Here is a 12340-nt window from a genome sequence, read left to right as displayed (position 1 = left end):
CATATTTAGAATATTTCTTTCTTTAAGTTTAGTTTATGAGTATAATTATTTGTATAATTATATGTTAATTTACTTAATAATCTCCAAAACAATTTCAAAAAACCACAAAAAAAATAATTTTATTTTAAAATTAATTGACACACAATTTGGACATATTTTAGACTTAATGTTTTAGGTTTAAATTTTATTTCTAATTACTAACATTTTAATTAAATTAATTATGCATTAATTTTAATTAAAATCAACCATCCAAAATTCCAAAAATGTTTTCCTTTTATCTTATTGCAATTTAAATTCATAGATAAGTGTATAGGTTGTCAAATTCATGTAAATAGCGTAGTTTACATTTCTCGCACAATCGATGTAATAGCGTAGATTTATTTTCCGCATTTTACATTCCCGCACTTTAATTTCTGTACATATAAAACTGCGTGTATGTCAAGAATAATAACTGAAGCGCTAGATCACTAATCTCAAGACAAAACATATCTGAAAACAAAACACAATCACACTTGCACCTCTTAGGGTAATCCCTCTGTTACTCTTTTCAAAACCAATCATATTATTTCAAATGCAAAAGTTCAAATTTTTCTTCGGTATCCAGTCAAAGAAAACTTTCTAAAGAAATGGCAAAAAACCTTATAAACTTAGGGTATACCTCCTAATTGCTTGCTCAATCAAAAACAACAAAAGTTCTCACATATCACTGTTTTTTTTCAAAACAAAACTTTCAAAAGATAACACTTTGTATATATATCCAAACAAGGGTCATTACGAAGTTAAAAATCTTTTTTTCAAACCATCAAAACATCTTTCGAAAGATAAAACACATTGTATACATCCGCACAAGGATCATTACAAAGTTAATTCTTTACAAAAGTATTTAAAACCACATACATGCATTTCAAAGCAAGACAAAGGATTCAAACAAGTGAGCTAAGCAATTAAGAGCCCATGGATAACCATGGATACAAAGGGTGCTAACACCTTCCCTTTGTGTAACCTACCCTCGAACCCAAAATCTCTTTAAGGTCTTTTTCTATTTCTTTTATAAACCTTTCCTTAATTGGATAAAATAAAAGTCAGTGGCGACTCTCTGATTTTCACAACTCAAAAAAATAAAAGAAGAGTCAGTTCGCATCCCACAAAAAACCGAGGACGACAGATATCAATCCTAAGGTCTACCTCAATTCAAACTTAATCAAGATGGAATTAAGAGGTCACAAAGAAGCATGTTATAACATAAATTTAGAAGAAACAAGCTCACAAGCATAAAGGTATTAACCCACAAGTAACATCTTAGGTACTTGATAAAGCCTCAAGAAACAAGTATCAATTACAAATCATAAAGGTAACAAACCCCACAAAGTAAATCTCAAGCACTTAACAAAGCCTTAAGAGCACACAACATTCTCATATTAGAGATAACAATCCATAAATAAACCTTAAACACATAGCAAGGCTCAAGACTAAGTAACAACTCACATCTTATTGGTAACTACCCTTTGAGTGCTTAACAAATACTCAAGGCAAGTCAAACTTAACTAAGTAAGATTTAAACAAACATCACTTAAGCCTAATAAGACTTAAAGCAAATAACAACTTCAAGCATTAAAGGTAAACACCAACATGCATCTCAAGCACTTAACTAAAACTCAAGATAAGTCCAACTTGACCAAGTAAGACTTCAAAGCACACACAAATTAAGTTTAACAAAACTTAAGACAAGCCTCACTTAGCCAAGTATTAGGCAACCAAAACATCATGCTTAAGTTTCTAGGTAACAACCAAGATAAAATCAAATGGTTAAGACATGGTATCAAGATAAAATTCATCATACAAGTTCTTAAAAGAACAACCAAACATGGCAGGATAAGAGGATGAAACAAAGCAAGACCCTAAGGCCACCATACTTGACAAAGTGAGGTATCAAAATAATTAGACAAGATTAAACAATGAACATGTCTTCAAATTTATGTGAATCAAACACCTTCAAGTTTCACACTTACTCATGCATTAGGGAACATTCTATTATATCCTACCAAGGATGAATTCAAGTTATAAAACAAAGTATCAAAGTATTCAAACATAAAATAATAACCAAAAAGTCTTCATAAAGAAACGATTCAAAACAACTTTAAGTGGTGTTCCTAAACATGCATACAATTCTAATATATCCTAACAAAGATGAAAATTTAATCTATCCTAACAAGGATGATTACAAGTGGTAGGACAAGGCATTATAACAAGGTAACAACCAAAATATCACATTACATTGACATGCATCATTAATAGAATGAGAAAACTCAAGTTGAATAAATAACTCAAAGTGGCAATCAAACATGCGAAAACCTAAAGGTAAAGGTGACAACCTAACCTAATCATGGCACACCTTTATAAATTAACTTAAGTGAGTTCATGGCATCTTAACATGCAAAGGCAAGGCTATACGAAACTTGAAACAATGTTGAATTGTATCATCAAGAAGAAATAAATTCACATGGATCATTGGATTCCAAATATCTAACAAGACTTCAAAGTTTGAAAGTAAAGACCTAAACATTAAGTTAAAGCTACAACATTTAACTCAAAGGAGTTCATGTTACCACATGTATGAGAGTCGCCACCACGCTTTATTATTTCCAAAGGTAATGGGAAAAGAACGAAATCAAAGCCTAAGAGGTTTTTAAATCAAAACTAATAAAATAAATAGAGATCTTAGGTTCGGGGGTTTGTTATACAAAGGGAAGGGATTAACACCCTATGTATCTATAGTACTCTATAGGAACCTCTTAGAAATATGTATATTTAGGTTTACTCTTGTTATAATTATTGGGGAAAAGAGTGGGTGGTGAGAAAAGAGTTTTAATATGCTCGGCAAGACATCATATCTTGTGCCTACATACCCCTTTTATGCATTAGGGAAGTCAGAGCATTTGTAGTCCCCCTTAAAAGAAAGAAGGGCCAAAGTGGAAAAAATGTTTTTGGGTGCTAAGTTTTAGGATTATAAAACATGGTTTTGAATTACTGAGCTTTATAATTGCAGAGCAAGGTTTAAAGGGATGAAATTTTGGCACTTACACAATAGATGTCAAGACAGATGTCCTAACAACATAATGTTAAGACATATGTTATAACATCTGCTAACTTACAACCCAATTATCAAAAATGAAAACTAAATGCAGAATGATAAAGAACACAAGGAATTGTTAATCTAGTTCAGTCTAATAACACCTAATTTGGGGGATATCAAGCCAGGAAGGAAATCCACTATTAGCAGTACTAGTTCAAAGCCTAAACAATCCCAGTTTTACAACTTCTCTCCTAATCCTTACCCAGTGCAACTTCTACCTTGAAATAACATCTAGATATGAGAAATAGACATCCCACTTCCAATCACCGCAATGATATAACAGTCACACACCCTGTGACCAAAGGAACCAAATATAAAGATTACACTTCCAAATAAACAATACTTAGTCAAGAACCTTAACTAAGAACAATATTTGATCTTGCTTAAAAGCTTTCATCAAGAACAATACTCAACTCTTTTGCATAAAAGCTTCAAGAGTGAGAACACACGTCCACCTTAATATATCAGAAGATACATGAGTGACACAAAAAGTAAAACACACGAAGAACTTGAAGGAATCCCAAAACAACAGTCCTTATTTTGCACACACGGTTTCTATTTGTGAATGCTTGCAAAACTAGGTTTCCCAAGTTCTTATTTATAGACTCTTACAGTATGAGCTTAGACTCTAAAATAAATTCTATCCTCTCCTTTTTGAAACAGCTACAAGATCTTCTCACAAAATAGGAATAAATCAAATCAAACCAAATTTTAGTTTTAAAAAAAAAACCTCAAAGAGTTTTTCTAAAAACCAAAACAAATATCTTGATTCCCCGCGCCTGTAATGAGTATATGAATATTTTAGATTCTTATATTTTTCAATCAAATATTTCAAGGATAAAAACCATTCAGGATCTTCTGGTGTAGGATGTCACAATATTTGGTAGAACATATGTCAAAACACATAATAGCTGAACTTGTCATGAAAGCTGGTCAAGATGATTCAACATCTTGCTCAACATCAGTTAAGAACCATATTTTAGCAAAATTAATGCCAATCACAAAACCATGGAGTGAACAATCCCTCTTTGGAAAATTTTGGCAAAAACAACCAAAACACAATTAAGTCCTGGAGATAAATCACATTTACATGATAGCATGTAAATTTACAACAAACTACAAAGATATATTAGAGATACACAACAGTTACACAAATGTCTTCTTCTTCAGAGCTCTTTGGAGCTTGTACAAATAGAAAGGTACATTACTCCCCCTTTTATTTAGAACTAGTACTCCCCCTCAAAAGGGATACCAGAACATGAACTATCCCAATTTACACATCAGAGGCATATGAAACATAAGATAATAAAACGCCTCACATTAGGCAGGACGTTAGAACATCTTGCACACATTCTTTAGTCTCTAGACTCTAGTCTTGAGTTCTAGCAGCAACACAATCAACCAGCATGACAAGTTATCCTGCCCCCCTAAATAGTTGCAGCAGGCAACCATAATAGCTAGTTGCAGAATATGTGTCTTAATATCAGGACAAACAACCTAACACTTTACTCCCCCCTTTAGCCCAAAATTGACAAAAAAAATAGAGTAAATGTAAACAAATGGAAGCATACAAATATCAGGACAAACAACTTGACACTTTACTCCCCCCTTTTAGCCAAAAATTGATTAAAAAATAGAGTAAATATAAAAAAAATGGAAGCATACAAATATTACAATCAAGGAACACACATAGCTGATGGAAACACAAAAACAAAATCACTTTCAGGTTGTCTTCCACCCCTTACCCCTATCAAAGATCCTTCTGCACTCCTTATGGCTATTTTGCATAGATCTTTTGTTCCATCCCTTGTTCATAGAAATTTGAGTAGGCTTCACTAGCCTCAGAAAATAGAGGAAAGATGCAGTAACAATTCCATTCTTCCATGTTTGTAATTGCTATAACTCTTCCATAATGCAAATTCCTAGTTCACCCTTCAGTTTTTCAAACTGATTTGCATCCAAAGCTTTGGTAAAAATATCGGCCAGTTGTTTCTCGTTGAGTATATGTTCTAGAGTGATTACACTATCTTCAACAAGATCTCTGATAAAATGGTGACAAATATCAATGTGCCTTATCCTGCTGTGTTGAATTGGATTTTTTGAAATATTGATAACACTCTGACTATCACAATATAATGTCATGACATCTTGGTCGACATTACATTCCTTCAACATTTGTTTCATCCACATAAGTTGAGAACAACTGCTTCCAGCTGCAATATACTCAACTTCAGCAGTAGACAGAGAAACAAAGTTCTGCTTCTTACTAAACTAGGAAATCATGTTGTTTCCCAAGAAGAAACATCCACCAGACGTGCTTTTTCTATCATCAACACTACCATCCCAATCTGCATCACAATAGCCTTCTAGCATGGCTCCTGAACCATGAGTGTATAACATACCGTAGTCATCAGTACCATTTATATACTTAAAGATGTGTTTCACCTGATTGATGTGACTTATCTTTGGCTCCACTTGATATCTCGCACACACTCCCATAACAAATATAAAATCAGATATCTAATGGTAAGGTATAGCAAACTTCCAATCATACTTTTGTAAAGGCTTTAATCAATAACAACACCTTCTTCATCCTTCGATAATTTCAAATGAGTAGGAGAAGGTGTCCTTTTGTGACTTGCATTTTCCATGCCAAACTTCTTTACTATGTTCTCAGCATACTTACTTTGAGAGATGAAGATGGAGTCATCCATCTGTTACACTTGAATTCCAAGAAAATATGTTAATTCACCAACAAGACTCATCTCAAATTCTGATTGCATTTGTTTGATAAAGTGTTCCACCATTTGGTCTGACATCCCTCCAAATACAATATCGTCAAGATATATTTGAGAAATCATAAGTTTGCCATCATTCTCCTTGACAAACAAGATCTTGTCTATTTTTCCTTTCCTATAACCATTGTTAACAAGAAATTATATTAACCTTTCATACCAAGATCTGGGAGCTTGCTTCAAACCCTAGAGAGCTTTGTTTAACTTAAACACATGAGCTGGATAAGTAGGGTCCATGAATCCCTTTGGTTGATCAACATAAACTTTTTTCGTGTAAGTACCATTTAGAAAGGAACTTTTCACATCCATTTGAAACAGTTTAAATTTCAACAAGCAGGCCACTCTTAACAGAAGCCTAATTGATTCAAGTTTGGCAACTGGAGCAAAGGTATCATCAAAGTCTACTCCTTCAATTTGGGTGTAGCCTTGTGCCACAAGCCCGACCTTAATTCTGGTAGCAACTCCACTTTCATCTTTTTTGTTTTTGAAAATCCACGTTGTACCAATAACATTTGTTCCACCAGGCCTAGGAACTAATTCCCAAACTTCAATCCTTTTAAACTAACCAAGTTCTTCTTGCATGACATTAATCTAGAATTTATCTGTTAAGTCTTCCTTTACATTCTTGGGTTCAATCTTAAAAACACAGCAAGAGTTAGAAACTACTTCCCTTGATCTTGTTGTAATCCCTTGGTTAGGATTTCCTACAATAAGTTCTTTTGGGTCGTCTTTTTGAATTCTGATTGAGGGCCCTTTATTGACTTGAATATCTTCAGGTTCAACATCAGCTGTTTCAACATTGGTGTTGTCTTCTTCCATATTCTCTGGCTCATCATCCGTTTGGAAGGATTTTCCAATATTTTCTTTAACATTTAGATAATTGTTTGTGCTTAAGTCATCAATCACTACATTTATTGATTCCATCATGACTTGGGTTCTAGTGTTAAAAACTATGTAGGCTCTACTATTTGTTGAGTAGCCAAGAAATATTCCTTCCTCACTTTTGGGATCCATTTTCTCCTCTATTCACGATTAGCTAAGATGTAGCACTTACTTCCAAAGACATGGAAGTATTTGATAGTAGGTTTCCTTCTTTTCCATAACTCATATAGAGTGGTTTTTGTTCCAGTCCTTAAGATAACTCTATTATGGATATAACAAGTTGTATTCATAGCTTCTACCCAAAAATGATATGGTAACTTCTTTGCATGAAACATGACTCCTGTTGATTCTTATAAAGTTCTCTTATTTCTTTCCAAACCTCCATTATGTTGGGGAGAAATAGGAGATGAAAATTCATGAGTGATACCTTCTTAGGTGCAAAATTTAGCAAACTTGCTACTTTCAAACTCCCTACCATGGTCACATCTAATCCTAACAATGTTACTTTCCTTCTTTCTTTGAAGTTTTTGGCATAGCTCTTTGAAGACCTAAAAAACTTTTGGTTTTTCTTTAATGAAATTTACACAAGTGAATGTAGAAAAATCATCAACAATAACATATGCACACCTTTTTGCACCAAGACTTTCAACTTGCATAAGTCTCATCAGATCCATATGAAGACGTTCCAGAACTTTTGTAGTGGTATGATGTTAAAGCTTCTGGTGTGAGATCTTGGTATGCTTTCCTATCTGACATTATCCACAGATTCTTCCTTTTTCAATTTTGAGTTTCAGCATGCCTCTAATAGTCTCTTTAGACCTAATTTTCTTCACACCCTTTAAGTGTAAGTGGTCGAGTTTTTAATGCCATCGACTGGCTTCATCTTGTTTGGACAACATATAGGTAGAGGTATCACCGATTCCATGAGGTGTCCATAGATTGCAATTATCATTAGATATGTCTCTTTTCACTAGTACTTCATTTTCTTTATTAGCGACCAGACATTCTGAATTAGTAAAGTTTACCTTCAGACCTTGATCACATAGCTAACTAATGCTCATTAGGTTGGCATCCAGCCCTTGTAAAAACATGACTCTATCAAGCTTAGGAGATACTTCACAAACTAGTCTTCGAACGCCTTTAATTACTCATTTGACACCATCTCCAAAGGTAACATAACTAGTTGTATGAGGTTTGGTATCTTCTAATAAGTTCATTACTCCTGTCATGTGCCTGGAGCATCTACTGTCAAAATACCAGTCTTCATTTGATCAAGTTTTAAGAGAGGTATGAGCAATGATATTTCTTACTCTCTAGCTCTTCTTAGTCTTGATTTGTAAAGAGTTTGTACTGGATTAAGATGAATATTTCGAATATCCATGAAGCTTCTGACAGACTTGCTCTGAGTGACCGTTTCTTCCACATAACTAACATTTCATAGGTTGGGATTTGACTATGGTATGAGTTTTTTGTGATCTGTCACGATGTTGTGACATTGGATCAGACATCTTTCCTTCATCATGTATTTTAGCAGGAACAAACTGAAGGAGTGAAAAACACTTAGAAAAGGGGGGGATTGAATAAGGGTTGTTTCTTTTTGGAAAATAAAAATAATGAGCATAATTATTTTTATCCTGGTTCGTTTGAACTTAAACTACCTCCAGTCCACCCTCACAGGTGATTTACCTCCACTGAGGATTTAATCCACTAATAAAAAAACTCATTACAATGGTTCTCCACTTAGATCAACCTCTAAGTCTTCTTGAGTCTACAGATCACAACTTGATCACTCAAGGATTTTTGGTTTACAAAGATATAATAAAATACAGAGATTAATGATGCTTCTAAAAATCTGTAATCACTAAGTGATTTTTCTTTAAATTTATGATCTAGAACTCACTAAATAAACAAAAGTATGTGAGCTTGAAGATGAAGATTTCTTGCTTTGTTCAAGAGCTTTTTGCGTGAGGAAAATTTATAGTGTGTTGTAAGTTCTAATGTAAGTTGTAGCCTTTTTCTCGGGCTGACATGTTCCTTTTATAGGCGTGAGAATGTGATCGTTGAACAGTTCTGGATTTAATGCTTTGCGTGTATAGTACATGCTGCATTTAATGTTACATGCTTGTGTCAACTACCTCAAGCCTTGCTTCAACTGCTTTTTCTGACTTTGCCTTTTGTAGCCATACTTCTAACGTTCCTTTTGTTAGACACACAGACTAGCCTTTCTAGCTTTTCATCATTTGCTTTCTTCTGGAATCAGACTTTGGGATTTGCTTTGTTCATCAGAGTTTCCAGCGTTTGGTGCAAGATAGAACTTCAACGCTTCAGACTATGGAAGTTCCTTAGAGCATGATACCTTTAGAGCTTCAAAGCATGCTTCTAATAGTCATGATCTGATAACTTCAAGACCATGTTCTGATGTCTTCAAGACCATGTTCTGATGTAGCCATCCAGAACATCTAGGTTAGAGCATCTGAAAGATAAGATATTGCATATTCTTTTATACTTTTCCTGAAATGGAAAAAGTAACTTATTAGAGTACCACATTGTCTTATACAAAATTCATTCTAATGTTATCATCAAAACTAGAAAATATGATTAGAACATTTCATGTTCTAACAATCTCCCCCTTTTTTATGATGACAAAAACATATAGAATTGATATGAATTTGTATCCAGAATAAAGATGAAAGAGACAACAAACAAATATAGCAATGCAAACTAATCAGAAAGTAGAATAATCTCCCCCTGAAATTAATACCAGATGAATTTAATATAAATGGACTTCCTTGAGTATTTTCCACTTCAGAAGAGACTTTAAAGTTGAGCTTTATCTAAAAATGATTCAGAGCTTCCTTTGGACAACATTAAGGCTTTGAATTTTCTTTAGAGACTAGCGTATCAAAGCATCAAATTTTGTTTGCTTCAGATCTTTGAAATTTCATTCATAGATTTTAAGATCTTCAGAGCATCAAAATACGTCTCTCCTCTAATTGATATCTTTAGAGCATTACATTCTTGCAAAAAACTTTCAGATGCAGAACTTTGCAATTTTTGTTAGAACAAAAATGTTTGAGACTTAAGCCTGGCAATTGATATAATAAAATCAATTCAGTAATACGTTTCTCCCCCTTTTTGTCAGACATCAAAAAGAATAATAAAGATTCATATGTGTTATACCCCAAAATATGCCCGCATCTTTTTTCAGAGAGAATGCAACAGACTTCTGTCTAAAAATTGGGAGTTTCATATAATCTTGGATTTTATTTCATAAAAATCATGATTTTATGAATACTTGGTTTTTAGAATATTTTTTATACGGTATTTTGGTTTACTGTTGAATTTATTCTTACACAAACGCCAAATACTGTTTATCACTTCACACGCTATTTATTTGAGATTTATTTTCAGATAAATAATACTGACGCAATTGGTACAAAATTAAATTTTTGCAGGCGCAAAGTCCGGGGATTCAGACTGCACTGGTAACAATTAAATTATTATTAGTTTTTGTCTCCCACTAATTTTTGTACTATATTATTGTTTTCAAATCTCTTCCTTTGTTTTCAAATCTCTTCCTTTCTTTTCAAATCTCTTTCTTTCAAATCAAATCCTAACTTTATTCCATACATCTTTCTTTTCAAACCCTACCATACACTTTCTTTCAAATCCTACTACCACTCAAATTTTCCTTTTTTGTACGGTATCACTTCATTCCCCAACGTCTCCATCCTTCTTTTCACTCTATATATACCCCTCATTTTTTCCATAAATTCTCACATCAAATTTCACTCATCTCCCAAATTTCTATCTCATAGATATTTTCTCTTCTTCCCCGGCAAAAATGGCAAAGTGGATGGATACGTTTTTTCTTATGGTCATCACTGTTTTGGTGGTGATCATGTCCTTTTTCTGCCTGCATAGTCCTGAAAAATGCGGACCTGGGATGCTTACACTCCCGTGCATCTATATGTTGTTATTTATAGCATGGGTTTTTAATCGTCATACTTAAAGTTTGTCGTATCTTTCGCTTTCAAATAATGTACCTTTCATTATATTTGTCATACTATTCATTATATTATGTAATATTTGTACTGTCAGTATTAAGTGTTGTATTGTCTGTCGTACTGTCGTTTAATTATCAAGATATATTATGTGTGTTTATTGCTAGTTAAATATTTATTTTTCTGTGCATTAAATCTTTTTAAGATTATTATCGGTAATTTCGTTCGCGTACGGTATATTTTATTTTATTATGTTTGTGTTTTTTTAACAACTCATGTAAATAAATTTTCACCATTAACACAATAAAAAACAAAAAGAAAAAAATTAACTTTAACTGTTAAGTTTTCACTTTAACTATTATGTTAATTCCCAGACAGCCAGTTAACAGTCAAACCCGCTGACGGCACGATTCTCCGTGTTTGTCCTATCAGTCAAATCAATCTTTTGCATTTCAAAATTCCAAGATTTTTGTTCTAGAAGTCTTCTGATAATCACATGATCAGCAAAAGACTCAACACTGCACAAAAATCAGGTACGCTTAACTGTCTCCTACACAAACAGTCCCTAATTAGGGTTTTTGTTTTTTTTTTCAGGAGAACAAGTTTTTTGAGACCTCAAATGGATTTCATGGATCTCCATATGTCTCAAAGTACCACTAGACAAATTTTCAAACTTCGATTCGCTCGGACGCACAGTCAGCAGCTCACACAGTCAACGGACGACCAGTTTGACCGAAAAGTCAATAGACAGTCAAAAATGAAATATTTTCGTCAACATCCATATTTTGTTCATCATTTGATCAATGGTTGATCATAATTCATCAAGAAAAGTTCAGAAGTCAACAAAACCCTAAGTTTCAAAATTAGGGTTTTCTCCTGAAAAGTCAACTGAACTTTGACCGGTCATAACTCTCTCCTCGTTCATTCAAAAAATTCCAACCAAAGTTTTTTTTGAAGGAAATTCAATTATCTTTCAAATGAAATTGATCCCATGGTCATTGGATTTACCATTGAAAAATATGAGCCAAGACATTACAGGTCATTTTCAAAGTCAACAAAAAGTGGTTTTTTGTCAAAGCCCATAACATCAAGATAACTTCTCCAAATGCAAAAAGTTTCCTTACTAGCTTGTAGAAGACATCTTGAGGTTTCTAAAAAGTACAAGAACTCCTTCATATGATCAAAATTGAGGGAGTTATGCCTTGTTGAAGTTGGCTATTTTTTAGGAAAATGCATGAAACCAACATTGATCAAAAATGTTTTTTTTCCAAAAGAGGCCAAGTATTCATGATCCAAACATGTTTCTAATGATGTTAAAGGGCTCCCACGACCAACATAAGGCCCATGACATTTTTATTTCTTTTTTAATTTAATTTTATTCCATTTAAGGTTAAATTAAAAAAGAAATAGTTCAAGATAATGATTCAAGGCTTTTGTCCTTAGCATGAGCCATCAAAATTGATCCAAACTATGCAGCATAGAGATGTACAGCAGGCCTATAGCAAGAGGGGTGAAGAAAATTGAAG

The sequence above is a fragment of the Vicia villosa genome, linkage group LG5 (assembly GCF_029867415.1).
Source record: "Vicia villosa cultivar HV-30 ecotype Madison, WI linkage group LG5, Vvil1.0, whole genome shotgun sequence".
Classification (NCBI taxonomy): domain Eukaryota; kingdom Viridiplantae; phylum Streptophyta; class Magnoliopsida; order Fabales; family Fabaceae; genus Vicia; species Vicia villosa.
The sequence above is the reverse complement of the archived record's forward strand: the minus strand, read 5'-3'. Positions refer to the sequence as shown.